Source organism: Typopeltis vanoorti, chromosome 3, assembly GCF_054136105.1.
Source record: "Typopeltis vanoorti isolate ZY-2024b chromosome 3, IOZ_Tvanoo_1.0, whole genome shotgun sequence".
In the NCBI taxonomy this organism is placed as follows: Eukaryota; Metazoa; Arthropoda; class Arachnida; order Uropygi; family Thelyphonidae; genus Typopeltis; species Typopeltis vanoorti.
The window spans coordinates 112150958-112169136 of record NC_143551.1 but is presented as its reverse complement, the minus strand read 5'-3'; the positions used below and the strand labels follow the sequence as shown (position 1 = coordinate 112169136).

The window sequence follows — 18179 nt, the reverse complement described above, 5'->3', positions numbered from 1 at the left end:
AAGAAAAAAAAAAAGATCTTTTCTGCACACCCTTACTAACTACACTCTTACACATCTTCCAGGAGTGACTTCTAGTTCTCTCTCTCTCTCTCTCTCTCTGTTTATCATATTGAAAAATTTCTTTTGTGTCACTCTTATAGAACACCATGAATAACTTATAAGTTTCTATCATTCCCCTCCTCTTTTATAACCTATCTTTCATAGGGAGCACAGACTGGTTACACCTTGGTAACTTGTATCTGAATCCTCTCTACCACCTCCTGATCCTCAAGAAACCCAGGTGACCAAATCTGTGCACAGTAGTCAAGATACACCAAATCATATCCTCGTAAAGAGGGATAATAACCTAACTATCTTTCTTAGTTTTTTGACGTACATTTCAAATGTTTTTCACAGTATTATTATCCAAAGATCCCCATGAAGTCAGAGACTCATCACATGAAGTCCCTTTGTCATATACATAGCTTATCATACCTTGCCTTAAATACATTCAAATTCCCTGCAGACACCACACTCTCAGGCAGTGCATTCCAATCATTCACAACTCTCCATACTTTTAAAAAACCTGCTTCTCTCTCCTTTGCTCACACCCTCCTTATACAACTTCCATCTTCCATCAGGGATCATCTTTTATTCTGTCCCAATCTCTCACTATTTTATGAAAAAACTTCAACTTTAGACTTACAACAACCCCTTACAACTTGTACATTTTATCATATCACTTCTCTTCCTCCTATCCAATATATTGTGCAAATTGCATATTCTCAACCGTTATTCATACTAAACATTCCATATATCAGAAACTACATTAGTTAATTGCCTCTAGACCCTTTCATACAACATCATTTATTCTCTGGAGTCTTTCATACCAACATCATTTGTTTCTGCTTTCTTCACTCTTCCATACATTTCTATAGTTCTCTTCATTTCTCTCTGCATCCACTTCACTTCTTGCCTCATCTTCATCAACTCGGCTTTCGAATCTTGTGTCGTTCTTTCACTGTCACTATCTTATTATCAGTCACACAACCCTGCTTGCCATGGACAAATGCCTCTCCATATTTCTTCCTTTTTGGCTGGTCTTGTGCATCTCTCCACCATAAAAGCATATAACATCTTGTGTCCATTCTGTTGCTTTGTCCATCCATTGTAAGACATTCTCATCACATGTTCTCATCACATGTCCTGCCCATCATTATTTGTTGCCTTTTATTACGGATGCAATGTCCATTCCCTTTGTTTGCTTCTTTAGTATTATCCTTTTTATCTAACTGGGTTATTCCTCAAAATGGCACTTTCCATGCTTCTTTGTGTTGTTTTCAGTTTCTCTGTCAGACTTTAGGTTTCATTACCATAGATCAGAGGTCGGCAACTGGCGAGGCCACATGTGGCCCAAACATGCATTTTTGGCGGCCCATAAAAGGTTGACCATACTTACATGGCATGTGTCTCGTATGTTGAATTATTTAAATAATACATTTTATAATATGAATAATAAATTAAAAATAATTTTATACCTATACTTCGTGATATCTCCCATGCAACTTGGAAATACCAACAAAAGGAAACTTTTGCTGGATTATTGAAGATTTATAAATAGAATTTTCAAAAAGATTTGTGGATTTTCATAAAAAATAGCATTGAAATGCGATTATGTTTGAATGCTTTTAATGTCAACATTGATCGATGCTTACCAAAAAAAAAAAAAAATTTGAAGGATTAATCAGTTTCGCAAAGATGATAGTCGTATTTGGAATTGCATACATTTGCAAACAAGCATTTTCTGCCGTGAGTTTTAGAAAAAATAAAATTTCTTCTCGACTGACTGATGAATATTTGCATGCTTTGATTTGAATTTGCACTTCAGGTTATAAAGTGGATCTAGATAAGGGAAAATAATCACAAAAGTCACATTAATCAGGGAGACATACGTACATATTGTGGTGGATACACTATATTACTTTGTTTTTAGGTGATAATAATTTTTCATTGTGTTTCATTTTCATGCTTATTTCATATCTCACACTTCAAATATTTACTTCAAATATTTCTGTGTTTTTTAAGATTGACATAATAAAAATTGATAACTTAAGTATTTTTTTTCACTCACTATTTTCTCTTAAATAAACACGTGCGGCCCGATTATTAAAAATAAAAGTTGAATGTGGCCCATGTGTCTGAAAAGGTTGCCAATCCCTGCCATAGATCATTGTTGGGAGTACATGCTGGCTGTAGATCTTTCTTTTTAGGCAGTTTAGTAAATTGTTTTTAAATATCTCCCTTTGAGATGGTTAAAAACTTTCCATTCTGCTGTTATTCTAGCTGAAATTTCATTATCGAGTTCATAGTTATTTTGTAATGATTTTTTTTCTAGATATTTGTATGAATTCACTATTTCAGAGTGTTCGATTTATTTCAATTTGTTTTCATTCTGGAGTATTTCCACTATACGTTATTTTTGATTTATCCATATTTATTTGTAGTCCTATCTCCAGACTTATTGCATTTAATTCAATAACTATGTGTTCTAGTTCTTTTGGTGATGTTACTATTAGAATGATATCAGGAGCAAATCATAGATTGCTTAAATATTCTCCATCAATATTCAGTCCTCTTTTCTCCCGTTTCAATTTTCTCATAGCGTATTCAAGTAATTTTGGTGAGATAGTCTCCCTGTCTGACTCCTTGTTTTATTTCTATTTCTCTTTCTTTTCTGTTTAAATTTATTACTGATGAACCTCTCTCATATATATATATATGAGTTAATATCTACTCTATAATATAAAATGCTAAGCCTTTTTGTGTCACATTTTTTGTCAAGTTATTTGAAACGTTTTGAAACTCCGGGGCTACCCTGAGTGTCGAGTCTTCAAAATTCGAGCCATCAGAATTCAAGGAGAACCGGCCTACCAGTCCGGAACTCAGGGGTTGGGGGTTGGGTGTCGGGGGGGGGGGGGGTAATCCAGTTCCTCCTCATTTAAATAAGTTTCCCAATAGATAATTCACAAAATTTTCAATCATATCACAAAAGCCCTCTAAGTAGTCATTACTATACAAACAAATTTTTTACATAAAGCATTACATATTGTATGTTACTCACCAGAAAATAAAGTGGTTAGCTTGAGATTATCATGCTTAGGATTTTTTCCTGGCAAAAAACGAAGACAACTTTCAACAATAAACACCTTATATGGTAAACAGTTGACGTACATGCATGTTAAAGGGTATTTTCCCCTAATATAAATTCGCTACTTATAACTACATGCGCAATATAGGCAGATGCAAATTTAACGAAGATAAAATTTGATTTTTAAGTCACGCAGTGAAAGATAGAAAAGATAAAAGGGTACTAATTTTAAAATAAAAAAAAAGAAAAGATAAAAGGGTACTAATTTCAATATAACACGGTCTACAATTTGTCGACCGTGTTATATTGAAACTGCATTGAACAAGTGCTACTACAATTTGTAGACCGCATTATATCGAAACCGCGTTGTATAAGTGCTGCTTTATACGAGGGTTAACTGTATTCCATTTTCATATTTTATATCTGTCATAAAAAAATTACCTGCATTATCAAGAAGTTTTATTGTTTCCTTTATACTATTGTTATTCTTATCATTTTTGTATTGAAATGTCTTATATCTTCTCTTATCTTGAAATTTTCAATATTTGAAATTGGTTTCATTTTTTTAATGTCTTTTTCTAAATGTACCTGAAATTCTTCTTTTTTCATTTGCAATATTTCTAAGATGCTTCTGGTTTTCTTTTTTTTTTATCATTTTTTGTCTTTCCATTCTTTATTGCTATTTTGCTCTGGACTAATCTATGATCTTTGCTTAATCTTACTTTGTTTATAATATTTATGCCTTGTATATAGAGAATGAAACTCACAGAAAAATCCAATTAAAGCATCTGTGGGAATTAATGGTAGTGGTACCCAAAATGAAAGGGGAGAAATGTTAGTGGAATTTGCAGCCCCACAGAAAGAAATCTAAAAATAATGAATACTTTTTTTTCAAAAAGAAACCTCAAAATAAATGGACCTGGAGACATCCAAATGGAATTAACAAGAATGAAATTGATTATATATTAACAATAATAAAGAATGAAATTCTGGAGGTAAGCAGCAAGATAAAATCCTCAGGAGTGATAATTATTACTCCATTATAATTAATTATAATTAACAGCCAATTCAACAAGGACATCTCCTATATCATTAACAAAAGATTACAAGTGGTAAACTAATGGAATTGGCAAGGATCAACTAGGGATCAGACCAACAAGAACAAAAGACAATATATATACAGGAACAATTCTACCATTGATGATGTATGTTGCACCCACTTAGAAAGAAGCACTGAAATCTCAGAAAAATCCACAGAAATCTAACAGAGTTCATTGTCTTCTAGCCATGTGTATAATTAGAGGGCACAGGATAATATCTTCAGATGCAGCTTGCCTTATTACTAGTCTAACACTGATCTGCTTAAAAATGCAAGAATTCTGCCTTATATATGAGATTACTTCTGGAAGGTATAATGGAAATGCCAACATTTGATTCACTACAGCAAATGTACTCACCCAGCTAAAAAATATATATTAAGGAGAAAGCAACAAGAAATATGTCACTTAGACTGATTGATGGGAATAAAATAGAAGGAAACAAACATCATGCAAAAAGCAGTTAAGGATTTTAACATTCAGTATGATAGATTTGTTGTCAGAATGAACCTCCCTTGATGAGTCTGCTGACTCCATGGAGGGTCTAATAACAATATTAATTCAGTCTAAAGGAGGTTCAACATGGCACTAAATAAAAGTTTCTAATTCAGTGGCCAATATTTGTGTCATCTCTTTTTCTCTTGTCCATAAAACTCAGCAATCTACATTCTTTCAGCCACTGTGCACAACCACCATTCCAGAATCCTGATATTACTTTACTTGATTGTTTCTGAATTCTGTCTAGTGTTTCCAGTTCACACTGAAAACTAGGCAACCAAATTTGAGCCCAAAAGTCCATGTGTGTGGTCTTATCATGCCTTATACAGAAGCACCACTACATCCTTATCCCTAATGTAAGTGTATACTATTAGATCAAAAATATCTAGACACTTTCTCATCCCGGTTTTCACTCTAATACCACGAGCAATAATATGGAGGTAGTCTACTCTCTGCTGCTATAACAGTCTTCAATCTACTGGGTTTCCACCAGCTTTTGGTAAGTTACTGCATTAGTGACGATGGGGTTAAGATCAGAGTTTTATGCAGGGCCAGTAAGGTCTTCAACATCCATCTCATCGAGCCATACATGCAGAGATCTTGCTTTGTGAGTGGACGCTGTTGTGTTGTCCACTCACAAAGTGTTGCCATAAATTTGGGCACAGAATTGGCTAGAATTCATTATAGCCTGTAGTGTTTAAGAATTCCCTGTCACTGAAACTAAGGAACCCAGTCCAAACCATGAAAAACAACTGAAGACCATTATGCATCTTCCACCAAACTTCACAGTTGACACAATACATTTGGGGCAGTATCATTCTCCTGGCATCTGCCTAACCCAGATTCATCTGTCAGACTACTAAATGGTGAAGTGTGATTCATTACTCAAGAGAACATGTTTCCGATGGCAACAAGCTTTACACTACTCCACCTGACACTAGCATTGCCCTTGCTGATGTTTGGCTTGTGTGTGGCTACACAGCCATGGAAACCCATGTTCTTCACTGCCTACAAACAGTTGTGATGCTGCTTTTGGTTGCAGAGGCAGTTTGAAAGCAGCATCACAACTGTTTGTGATGCTGCTTTCAAATGAGTGTTTCAACCAAGGACAGTCAATTTTTTTCATAACATGAATTCCAGCACTCGACAGTTCTACTCTGTGTGGCTTACCAGGTTGTGATTGTGCTGTTGTTGCAACATTCCAACTTTGCAATAACATCACTTATAGATCTGGATGGCAGTGACAAGGCAGAAATTTCCTGAACTGAGTTATTTCAAAGGTTACATTCTATGATAATACCACATCAAAAGTCACTGAGCTTTTCAATACAGTCCATTTTACTGTTAATGTTTGTCTGTGAAGACTGCTCGACCACATGCTTCCTTTTATACATGTTTGATCAATGGTTGTGATGTATATTGCCATTTCCGCTACTGTGAAGGTATGTTCAGATATGTTTGATCAGATAGTGCACTTCTCTTAGCAACAATATGATCTGCAGCCTTCTCTACACTTGCAATGTCACAATTAACTATTACCCCGAGTTCTCAAAGTTCATCCATTTCCTGAAGCACATCTCCATTAATACAGTACTCACTTATATCTCTGCACCCCAAAGTACATTTTATCTTGCATTTATTAATATTAAAACTATATCCCACTCATTTGTTCCTTGATCTCACTCAGGGCAGGAGCGAGATTGAGGAACAGTGAAATCAAGCAGGCAGTGTGGGAAAAGATGTTATGGAGGAGGTACAAGACAGTTTACAGGGAACAGATGTATGAACTGCAGACTAGAAAGGTGACAAAAATGGTTAAAAAACCCAAAAAGCGTATGCCTCGAGAGATTGGCCAGTCAGGTTAAAGATAATCCAGAGGAATTCTTTTGCTATGTTGTAAAGAAGAGGAAGAATAATTATGGAAGGAGGTACACTAGTATAGTTATGGTAACAAATTGACCTTACAAGAGGATGTAGTAGAGTTATTTAATAAGCACTTTATCAAAGTACATCATGCAGTGTATATGATGCCATGCAACATGAAGAAAGGACACAAATATTAGAGGAATTAAAAGTGAAAGATACAGAAGTGTATCAAATGTTGTTTGGGTTAGATGTTAATTAAAGCTGTAGGAATGAATTGCATATCACCAGCTATTTTTAAAGGATGTGCAAGAGTTAGCTATGTCATTCACCTGGTTATTTAATAGTTAAGTATTACATATTTCAGATGCTACCTAATCAGTTCCCATGTTCTGTCAATCTTCTCCACTGCTCATGAACCCATAGTATTGATGCTATTTGATTTCATAGTTTTCATAATCACCCACCTTATTTCACTGATATAGTTTCTTGACAACAACCGTTTTCTGTTTGTCCACATCCCAAGCCAGTACCTTGTGATCACTCCTACCAACTGGTGGTGGTGGTGTGGATACCTCATTCCCAATCACATCCTGTGAAGATATCACCAAATCCAACACCCAAAAACCTTGGGTTGCTTTCATCATATGCTACTTAAGATAGTTATTCCTCAGAAAGTCAAGAAATTCACTCTCTATGTTTCCATTCACTATCTCCTCCTCCTCCCCCTCCTCCCAACCCACATTCCTATAATTAAAATCTGCCATTAGGATCATCTTCATTTATATGTTCAACAAATTTGTCTAAATATTTCATAATCAGTGCTTCGAATGTTCCATGACCTATAACAACATCCTATTAGATAACTATTCTGTTGATCTCATCTTCATGCTAAACAACTTCAAAATATTCTCATGTACTGCTATTTTTCACTTTGACTCTTAAGAGAGAGAATTCTTCTGCTGTCATTACCAGTATCTCCCCCCCCCCTTTCCTTTCTTCACCTTCCTATCTTTTCAGAAAATTCTGTATTCCTCTATTTCTATTTCTGACAGTATATCATCCTCAGACAATAACAGTGTGATAATGCAGAGCTACAGAGAAGAGCATTAATAATGAATAGTATAATAGCCAGAATGTGTCAAAAGAGAGGTTTGGAATATGCAGATGCTTGGAGAACATTTGAGGACAGAAAGGAACTGTATGTGAAGGATGGCTTCCATTTGAATGAGGAAGGATGTATGTCTGACTGTTCTCTGAATGAGTCAGAGAACAGTCAGAGTGTGTGTGTGTGTCAATGCAGCGAAACTAGAATTATCAGGGTGGGTAGTAGCAGGGGCTGCATCTTGTGGAAATAGGTGCTTGAGAGAAGGGGAAATAGATTAGGTAATGCTGAATCCAGTGGAGTCTGGAGAGGAAAATCATAAGTATAGAAACAGTGAAATTTTTATTCTTTATACTAATGCCAAGAGTATCTGGAATAAAGGACATGAATTGGTCGTGCTGATAGAATCAGCCTATTCAAAGATTAATGGGATCTCTGAGACTTGATTGACAGATGATATACTAACAGGAATAGAAGTAGCAGGGTACAGGATAGAAAGGGAAAAGGTGGTGGTGGAGTACTGCTTATGATAAGTGATTACTTATGTCCTCTCAGAATGGAGGATTTGGATGGCACCAACACTAATGGTTTTGAAAGCATATGGTGTGAGGTAGAGGTGGGCAGGACAGGATATTTAATGGGGTGTTGCTACAAGCCAGGGAGCATAGAGGGTGAGGAGTAGGAAATGTTTAGACAATTGAGCTTGGCAAGTGTACGAAGAATGATTGTTATGGGAGATTTTAACTACAGCAGTATAAATTTTGAAGAGGAAACTGCATGTAGTAATAAGGGAATGGAATTTCTAGAATTCTTAAGGGACAAATGTCTTGGGGAACATGTAGTGGAAGAAACACAAGGTTCAAGAGTTTGGAATTTGATCATAGCATCAGAAGAGCTGATTATAACTGAGATGGCATCTCTGACCCCAGTTGGAGAGAGTGACCATGTGGTTTTAACTTGGAAGATGAACGGACATGTAGGAGTATCATAGAGAAAGGAATGTATATGGACTTATAAGTCAGTTGATTATAATAGTCATAGAATCATCTTAGAGCAGTTCCATGAATGGGGAAATTGGAAAGGCAAGATATCATCAGTGCTTTGGACATTGTGAAGGAATATTTATTAGCAGCAGTAACAAGCTGTATATTGCAAGTAAAGAAGAGAACACAATTTGCTGTAAAGTGGATGACAAATAATATCAAACAGGAACTGCAGGTTAAAAAGAGATTATGGAAGAGATATAAGGCGAGGGGTGGTGAGCAGATGCATGAAGAATATACAATTCAGACCAGGAGAGTGACTAGTATGGTAAGGAAGGCAAAACTGAAATATGAGAAGAGATTTGCACTGATATCCAAAGAAAATCCTAAGGAATTATTTTCTTTTAGTGTTGCACGGTGATCAGCATTCATTTCAGAAATTATGGACTTTACAACCGTGTTATAAATAACTATTTTAATTTCCCGTTTCGACCTTCATATGAAGGTCATCATCTGGAGTATATACAAATATACAAGGACAAGCTGAGTTACGTTTCACACAGCATGCTAAAGAAACAATGATTTGATCACCGGTTATTCTACTGGCATGACCTCTAGTGAAAAAAAAAAAAAAAAATACAGATAAAATTAAAATAATTAATTATTTAGAAAGTGCATCAAAGCTAAAGTCTATTTAAGATAACATAAGAAAAACATTCTTTCATATATATAGTTTTCTTACAGTAACAGTGATGTCCTATTTTTAACATGACAATTGTTATACTAGATTTAAGATTATGAATTATCTTCAGTCCTGTTTATAGTTAACTCTTAGGGAGAAAGGTTCCATAGGCAGAATATGTGCCTTCCATTTTTAGACCATCATTATTTAGCCAGCCTGGTTGGCCGAGTGGTTAGCGTATCTGCTCTCCAGCCAAAAGGCTGTGGATTCGAATCCTGCCATGGGCATGGATGTTTGTGATTGTCTGTGAAAGTTCTAGTGGTGGTAGATGCCATTGGTGTTAGATGATGAAGGCTGGTGGAGTAGTGAGATGAAGAGTTGTGGAGTAGATGCCCTCCCTCGATGAGTCTTTGGACTCCCTGGAGGTGTGATGTAATAATAATAATTATTGTTCACATTGGGGTGGTTGATAAGAATCTCACAGGCTTCCTTAAATTTACATTTCTACCATGTTTTGGTGATGTAAACAATGGTACTTTTCCAGTCAATTCTATGTAAAGTGTTCAGGGCATGATCAGGAAGGCCAGCTTCACCATAGTTATTATATTTAATATGACATTTATGTTCCTTTTGTCTGATAGGATTTGTGCATCCTGTTTCCCCTATATATGGTAGATTACAAGCAATAAATACGGTATACTCAAGAGTGGGCCAGCGGAGGGAGTGGGTCTTTGGATGAGTTGAGTAAGCTTTTTAATTTTGCAGGAGGTTTAAAGGTGGCTTTAAGGTTGTATGGTTGTATTTCTGTAGTATTCCGTTTATTTTATCTGATGTCTCTTTAATGTAAGGAATGGTTATAGTTTTATTGTAGTCTGGTTTATCTTTGTTTTTTATTGAGGTCTTATAGAGAATTTTGTTAATAGTGTTTTGGCTGTAACCATTTTTTAGAAAAGTATTGCTGATAACTTTAAATTCGTCTTTCAGTGCTTGTTCATTGGAGCAGATCTTCAAAGCCATGTTTTTTAGAGTATTAATGACACCTAGTTTTTTGTGTTTGGTGGTAGTTTATGTGTATATTGGCCAGTATGTGTCTGTTTCTGGTAAACAGTGAAGGATAGACTACCAGAAGGAAGACGTGTGACAAGTGTATCCAGAAATGGAAGTGTGTTCTGTTTTTCAGTCTCAATTGTGAACTGTATGCGTTTGTGTTGTTTGTTTAGTTGGCTAAGGAAAGTGTCTGGTGTCTGACAGCCATGGGGCCAGATCGCGAAAACATCAGCAACATATCCAAGCCAGACTTTGGGTTTTAAAGGAGAGGAATATAGAGCATGTTGCTCAAAATATTCCATATGAAAGTTAGCAATGGGGGGGGGGGGGGGATAATGGCGAGCCCATGATGACTGTGCCTGCTTTTTTGTAGGTAGAAAGCGTTTTGCTATACAAAATAACCAGAATGTAATACATGCACAAAGAGTGCTGTGATATCTGGAGGGAATTTGTTCTGTAAAAGAAGGATTGTGTCATTGATTGGGACATTTGTAAAGAGGGCAAAGACGTCAAAACTGACTAATAAATCATCTTTTTTTAATGTAATGTCTTCGATTATGTTTATGAAGTGTTGTGTGTTTCTGATATAGGAGGAGGAATGACCTATCAACTCCTTGAATGTTGCCGCTAATTTCTTGGCTGGGTGATAATTCGGGCTGTCTATACCTTCACCTATTGGCTGGAGTGGTGTGTTTTGTTTGTGTATGTTTGGTAGACTATAAATTCTTGGGGAAACGAGCGTATTGCTGAAGTAATTTTTTGACTGTATCTTCTGGCCATGTAGTAACTGATTTAAGTAGTTTCTCTGTTTTCTTTTTTGTTCTATTGGTTGAGAGACTAGCAGGTTCATTTTTTCTAAATATGTGGTTCAGTTTAGAATAATGGTGGCACTTCCTTTATCGGCTCTAGTTATTACGATATTCGTATTTGATTTTAATGATTTCGCCGCTGTTGATTCATTTTTCGTTAAGTTGCTTGTTATTGTTTTCTTATAATTTATATTTAAAATGGTGGCAGTTTCTAAACGTTTTCTATCTGCTATGGTATTTAAGATGAATCTTAAGCCTCTTTCAATATTACAAATAAAATCCGGTTTATTCGTCGATCTGGGTGCTACGGCAAAATTTAGACCTTTGCTGAGTAGCGAGAGTTCATCTTTGTTTAAGGCGTGGTTGGATAGGTTAGCTACGTTACTGTTACCTGCAGGCAATTGGTGGCTCCTGTTGTTTCTTGCTTCTGGTTGGTTGTTAACGTTCAGTGTGGAGAAATTCAAATATGTCCATTGGTTTTGTCGATCTTTTAGTCTATGAAATTTGAATATGAGATTTTCTTTCTTAGTTTGAAGGATATGGTTCGCCATGTTGTCCGTCATCTTTTCGAAGATAATCCAAATATCTGCTTTCAAGTAACTTGAAAGTTCAGATTTTACATTTTCTACCTGGTTTTGGGTAGCGGCCAAGTTTTTTCTAGTAGCCTGGATCTGTTCTCTGTTCGATCTGGGTGCTACTGATCAGATCTGGTTCTCCACTGCGTGGAGAACCAGATCTGATCTGTTCTCCACGCAGTGGTATATTCGTTCTCCTTTTGTTGAGGTAAATTTTCTCTTTAGTTTGATGCAATTTGGAATGATATTGCTGTCCCTACAATGTTTTAAAAATGCCAGTCGATTGATCAAACCAGAAACATGAATCTTCAACTTACCGTATTGATTGCATCACTTGTGGATCGAATCTCCGTGAATTATCAGAATCCTTTCTTTTAGTGTTGCACGGTGATCAGCATTCATTTTAGATATGATGGACTTTACAACTGTGTTACAAATAACCATTTTAGTTTCCTGATGCTTCGACCTTCATATTAAGGTCATCATCTGGAATATATACAAATATACAAGGACAAACTGAGTTACATTTCAGATAGTATGCTAAAGAAACAATGATTTCATCACCGGTTATTCTACTGGCATGACCTCTAGTGAAAAAAAAAAAAAAAACATATAAAATTACATATTAATTAATTATTTAGAAACTACATCAAAGCTAAATTCTATTTAAGATAACATAATCCAACACAAAAACTAGGTGTCATTAATACTCTAAAAAACAAGACTTTGAAGATTTGCTCCAATGAACAAGCATTGAAAGACGAATTTAAAGTTATCAGCAATACTTTTCTAGAAAATGGTTACAGCCAAAACACTATTAACAAAATTCTCTACAAGACCTCAATAAAAAACAAAGATAAACCAGACTACAATAAAACTATAATCATTCTTTACATTAAAAGGACATCAGATAAAATAAACAGAATACCACAGAAATACAACCATATAACCTTAAAGCCATCTTTAAACCTCCTGCAAAATTAAAAAGCTTACTCAACTCATCCAAAGACCCACTCCCTCCCGCTGGCCCACCCTTGAGTATACCGTATTTATTGCACCTGTAATCTACCATATATAGGGGAAACAGGGTGCACAAATCCTATCAGACAAAAGGAACATAAACAACACATTAAATATAATAACTATGGTGAAGCTGGCCTTTCTGATCATGCTCTGTTGCATAGAATTGACTGGAAAAGCACCGTTGTTTACATCACCAAAACATGGTAGAAATGTAAATTTAAGGAAGCTTGTGAGATTCTTATCAACCATCCCAATCTGAACAATAATGATGGTCTAAAAATGGAAGGCACATAATTCTATCTATGGAACCTTTTTCCCTAAGAGTTAACTATAAACAGGACTGTGGATCTTAAATAGAATTTAGCTTTGATATAGTTTCTAAGTAATTAATTATTTTAATTTTATATGTTTTTTTTTTCCCACTAGAGATCATGCTAGTAGAATAAACGGTGATCAAATCGTTGTTTCTTTAGCATACTGTGTGAAATGTAACTCAGCTTGTCCTTGTATATTTGTATATACTCCAGATGATGACCTTAATGTGAAAGTCGAAACGTCGGGAAATTACAATAGTTATTTATAAAATGGTTGTAAAGTCCATCTTAAAAAGAAATGATTGTTTGTATTTCATCAGTAGTTAAGATCTTGGAGAAATTAGTGAGGGATCATTTACAGCAATAGACAGATTAGGGCAGTGGTCGCGAAAGTGGTTGATATCGACCCCCAGGGGTTGATATAACATTGTTAGGGGTCGATTCAGGCTCAGGAGTCGATAGAAAAATATAAGACATCATTGTACGGGTAATATTTAATTCGGTTAACTTGGATTACCTCCATCCTGAATGACAATGCAATTAAGAGTGAATCGTGGGAACAGTGACATGAATAAGACCTGTAAGATGCAGCAAGGTCACGAAAATAGTTACAGAGGCCAATCATGTAAGCCGAAATGACGTATTTATCAATAAATGGATGTCGGTGGTTCCTGCACGGGCGGGAGCGAGATTGCAACACATGCGTGGTTGCTTATTTACTTATACTCACACGTATTCGATCCCAGTCTCATTTTTGCACATCGACATACAAGTGAGTGTTAATGTTCTAAAATTCATCAACATACATATTATAATTCAATCATTATTCATTCACGAACTAAATTTCTCTATGTTGAAGAGTTGAGCAGGGCTGGTAGTTTTGCACATCCTATATATACCTATAGGAAGATTGTATTATTGTTATTTTGTTATCTAAATTAAATTTTATATTTTATATATTATTTATCCTTCCTATCAAATATGTAATGTTAAGAAGGACTTCAAAAACAAAAATGTATCCCTTTGATGTTAAGCCAATATAATAATATATACTATATTATACATATAATAAACACTGTAACTATAAAATAAACAATCTAAAAACTCACATAAGCGTCTTTTTTTGCTTGTCCTATTATAATTACGTAATAGTGAAATAGAGGGGGTCAATAAAAAGTCAAGAAATTCCTGAAGGGGTCAACAGTCAAAGAAGTTTGGCGACCCCTGGATTAGGGTAATCTTTTTTTTTCTTTTAAGGTTACACAGTGATCAGCATTCATATTTATGAATTTAGGGACACAAAACACGTGTTGAAATGATTATTTTACTAATTATTACTAATTAATTTATTTTACTAATTATTAATTATTTAATAATTAGTGAAATAATCATTTCAACATGTGCGTTCTGTGTCCCTAAATTTGTAAATATGAAAGATTACGGTAATGTTACTTGTGAGAGTCAACATGGATTTGTTAAGGGGCACTCTTGCTTTAGTAATATGATTACTTTTTATTATAAAGTGACAACAGCAGTTGATGAGGGGGGAAAGGCATATTCTGCCCTTTTTTTTAATTTTTATTTTACAAAGGCATTTGATGGGATGCCACATGATAAGCTGATATTTAAGTTGTAGCACATACGTTTAGATGTCAGGTTAGTGGACTGGATTCAGGATTGGCTATCTGATAGATATCAGAGAGTTGTGTATGGGAGGAGCAATATCAAGTAGGCAGAAGGTTACAAGTGGGGTCCTACAGGGCTCAGCACTGGATCCTGTATTTTTTAACCTTTATATTAATGACATTGTCAGTGGATTGCAGGGGGATATTCAGTTGTTTGCAGATTATGTGCAGATGGGAAGGGTTATTAGTAATAGTGCAGATGTAGTAGCCCTGCAAGAGGATTTGAATAAACTGGAGATATGGGCAAATGAATGGGGGTTTTATTTTAATTCATCTAAATTTATAGTTGGGGGTGCTTAAGGGTCAAAGCTGTATAACTGAGAGGAGACCTCCACATAGCCTTTAAAGGAATGCGGAGAACCGACCAGGGCTTCTGACCTGATGTTCAATCCTCACCTTCTCGTGGTGCACCCAACAGGGTGCACCACGAGAAGGTGAGGATTGGACATTTAACTTCACACAGGAAGTTAAAGAGGCAGCGAAGGAAAAGAAGAAAGCATATCAAAAGTTCCTGGCAAATAAGTCAGCTTTTACTCTTACAGAATACAGAGACAAATGTAAGAAAGCTAAACAGTGTGTAAAACTAGCTAAACAATAGTCATGGGAGGACTTTGGCAAGAATATAGAAAATAACTATCAAGAAGGTGGCAAAATATTCTGGAGGTTGTTGAAGAAGCTTAGGAATGGAGGAAAGAGTGCTGTAAAAGGAGTCAGAGATGATAAAGGTGACATGAAAACAGGAGAAAAAGATATCCTTGAAGTATGGAGTAATTACTTTGAAAAACTGCTAAATGAAACAAGCAGTGACGACAGCACAGTGATAAAAAAACACTGACCAGGCATGCAGTCAAGAATACATATCCATACTTGAAGTAGAAAAAGTCATCAAAGGCTTGAAATGTGGGAAGGCAGCAGGAGTAGATGATATTCGACCAGAAATGCTGAAGTATGGTGGTATAAGAGTCTTACAGTGGCTGCACTGCATAGTTCAGAAAGCCTGGACAGAGGGACGAATTCCCGATGATTGGAGTAGAGCTCTCATAGTACCCATATTTAAAAAGGGAAATAAAACTGAATGTGAGAATTACAGAGGTATTTCCCTACTGAGTGTTCCTGGCAAGATCTACGCAAGTATATTTGAGAAACGGTTGAGAAGAATTGTGGAAGAAAAGCTTGGTGAAGAACAAGCTGGATTCAGACCAAATAGAGGCTATGAGGATCAGATCTTCACTTTACGACAAATAATCGAGAAAGCATGGGAATATAACAAAGATCTGTATTTAAGTTTTGTCGATTTGGAAAAGGCATATGACAAGGTGCCAAGAGAGAAGCTATTCAATACGCTGCAGTTATATGGTGTCAATGGGGCATTATATCAAGCAATACTTAGTCTTTATTTGAGTTGTAAGTCAGCAGTTAGAATTGAAGGAAGTACAGGAAGATGGTTTAATGTTAAATCTGGTGTGAGACAAGGATGTACATTATCCCCTCTGTTATTCATTATCTATATGGATCACATTATGAAGGAAAGTGGAATTAAACATGATATCAAAATTGGAGATGTTAATGTCAGCTCTTTGCTTTATGCAGATGATGTTATACTTCTAAATAAATCTGCTACAAGTCTGCAAGATTCCCTGACTAAATTGAGTAATTCTTGTAATAGATATGGTATGAAGGTCAGCAATAAAAAGACAAAGACAATGAAAATAGGCAGAATCATTGAAAATGTCAACTGTGTTGTGAATGGAGAACCTGTGGAACAAGTAAAACATTTCAGCTACTTAGGCACAATTTTTACCGAAGATGGCAAATTAAATATAGAAATAGACAAGAGAATCAGCAAAGCTGGTATGGTGGGAAGTCAATTGAATAAATTCATATGGAATAAGAGAGAAATTAGTCGGAACACTAAATTAGCTGTATACAAGACAGTGTTCAAACCAGTTTTAACTTATGGATCTGAGAGCTGGGTCAGAAGTAAAACACTTGACCAAAGACTAGAGACCATAGATATCAGAGTCCTAAGAAAGATTATAGGTGTGAACAGATGACATCAATGGCAATATCATATGAAAAACGAGGGTATTAGGAAAGAACTTTACATTGTCAGCATCCAGGAATGCGTTAGCAGAGCTAATCTCAGGTGGTATGGTCACTTAAACAGAATGGGAGAGGAAAGATTAGCAAAACAATTGTTCTCTGCCAGGTTGGCAGCAAAACGACCCAGAGGAAGAGCAAGATATAGGTGGATTGATACGGTACAAAGTGCCTTAGACGATAGAAATATAAGATCTGATAATGTTGGAGTCTTGACAAGTAACAGACTGATTTGGAGGAAAATTGTAGATAGGAAGTTAGTAATGATGTAATTTTTTCATGCAGTACTGTCATATCCTGTACACCCCTTGAGGGTACATGGCAGGAATTTGATGATGGTGATGATAAATTTATAGTCTTGAAGTTTGGGATACATTTATGGGATGTTGCATACTCTGTTGGAGGAATTGTACTGGAGGAAGTAGGGAAGGGAGTTGCGGATGATGATGCTTGATAGAAACCTGAAATTCAGGGAACATATTGCAAAGACGGTGAACGCCAGGACCAAAGATTGCTGCAATACTGAGGACAGACCTGCAGAAATAAGAGTTGTCATTTCATTGTATAAAGCCCTGATCAGATCACACTTGGACTGTTGTTCTCAAATTTGGTTCCAGTATTTGAAGGAGATAAATTAACTGTGGAAAGAGTGTAGATAACAAAAATGGTATCAGGACTGTACAATGTTAGTTATGAAGACAGGCTGAGGGAATGTGGACTGCAGAGTTTGGTAAATAGAAGGAGAGGTGATATGATTAAAACTTTTAAATTGTTGAGAGGTAGTTACAGGGTTAATGTTGGGGAGTTGAGGGGAGGAGCGAGGACAGTGGGACCATCCCTGGAAGTTATGAAAAGAAGCTGTGAGCAATAGGGTGAAGAGTGGTTTCTTTGCATGGAGGGTGGTTGAACCATGGAATTAAATGCCTGATAGAGTAGTGAGAGCATGAGCAGTCAGTGAATTGAAGGAGTGGTATGATAGACTTTGTGCTTGCTAGGATGGGCCTCCCACGATGAATGAGTTTTGTGACTCCACGGACACCTGAATAATAATAATAATGATACCTACCTACCTAATAGTGTGTGTGTCAGCCCTCCTCTAGTGCAACTTACAGCCTGTGCTCTCCAAGGCATTGACTCCGCCAGATGCTGGAGTGTTGCCGGAGGTAATTCCAGCCACTCCTGTTGCAGCATTGTCCACAACTGTACCTTAGGCATCAGTCCTGGATTCATGGAGCTGATGTTATGCTGTACGGTATCCCAGAAAGATTCAA

General features: G+C 36.1%; 1 protein-coding gene across 1 annotated transcript in view; it reads left to right on the top strand.

Moving 5' to 3' along the window:
- The window catches only part of LOC150108472 (sorting nexin-6-like), a 285148-nt gene that overhangs the window by 246910 nt on the left and 20059 nt on the right, over positions 1 to 18179 (top strand). The window lies entirely within an intron of this gene.